Raw genomic sequence first — 1,310 nt, forward strand, 5'->3', positions numbered from 1 at the left:
GCACTTGCTTCTTCAGATCTAAACACGGTAAGAACGAGAGCCCTGGATTTCATGTCTTTTTGTTCTGCTGTACTGAAATCCTGTTGCAGTGGTGGTGGCACTTTGAGACAGGGTTTTGTAGTGTAGCCCAGTCTGGGCTCCAACTGAGGAGCTTCCTGCCTCAGCTTCCTGAGTGCTGGTATTACTAGTATGCACCATCACACCTAACTTTCTGATGACGTTTCCAACTAACAAAACCTGTTTCTAGGGAAGTGACTAGCCTCATATAGCCCTCCACTTACAATCTGTAATGTACACTAACTGGGATACAAACAGATTCATATAGCGGTGAGTTCAGAATAATGACGTAGCAACCCAAGTTCTGATCTGAGTGTCCTGTGATTGCCTTGAGGCCCCTGTAAATGCCCGTGCCCGGTCATCAAGAACTGTGTCTTCCTCCCAGCAAATTTGCTTTTTGGAAAGAATTCCCAAACATTCTTTACACAGAGTTCAAAATCTATTAAAAAATCAGGAAAAAGTCTTTTCCCTTCTCTATCTATCCTTCTTCTTTTAGGTTCCTGCTACTGATGAAAACAGTCCTCCTGGAGTATTCTATGCCAAAGAGTATATCCCAGGTATGTTTCATCTCAAACACAAGTATTAGAGTTCTATGTGTGCTTTTTTCTTTTGTTAATTTATTAAAGAATCACATTTTTTATTTTCGTACATGTCTGTGTGTGGACATACAAATAGGCCACTCTGGCCTCATGCTATGGACTTATATGAACATACACACAGATTCCTGCACATACACAAATACATATCTGCATAGACATATCCATATGAACACAAATAACAATACATAACTCTGTAGCTATAACACAAGAACCTCTAAGTAAGCTGTTCCCAAGACCAGATGTCATTCTAACACAGGGAAAATGGTACCTCTGTCTCAATCATGAAGGATCATTTTTTATCTGGTCTTTGCTAATTAAGAGTTGACAATTGTTGAACTGCTTCCTATTTGCTAAACTGGAGTGAAAATGATAGAATTCAACAAAGGCTGTTGTGCACTGGGATCCACTGACGTTTACTATGGAAAGGAGGAAACATCTGTGACCTATGGACATATTTATGATCCTAATATACATAGTGTAATTAAATTATGCAAACAATTAAGTCTCTACGACTTGGAATAATGACACTGGGTCCCAATTTCTATTGCAATCCTGGAAATGGAACCCAGGGCTTTGGGCATGCTAGCTAGGAAAAGTGGTCTACCACTGAGCTACAACCCCAGCCTGGAGTCATATTTTCAATACTTAGAATTT

The sequence above is a fragment of the Nannospalax galili genome, unplaced genomic scaffold (assembly GCF_000622305.1).
Source record: "Nannospalax galili isolate Female #2095 unplaced genomic scaffold, S.galili_v1.0 scaffold315, whole genome shotgun sequence".
Classification (NCBI taxonomy): domain Eukaryota; kingdom Metazoa; phylum Chordata; class Mammalia; order Rodentia; family Spalacidae; genus Nannospalax; species Nannospalax galili.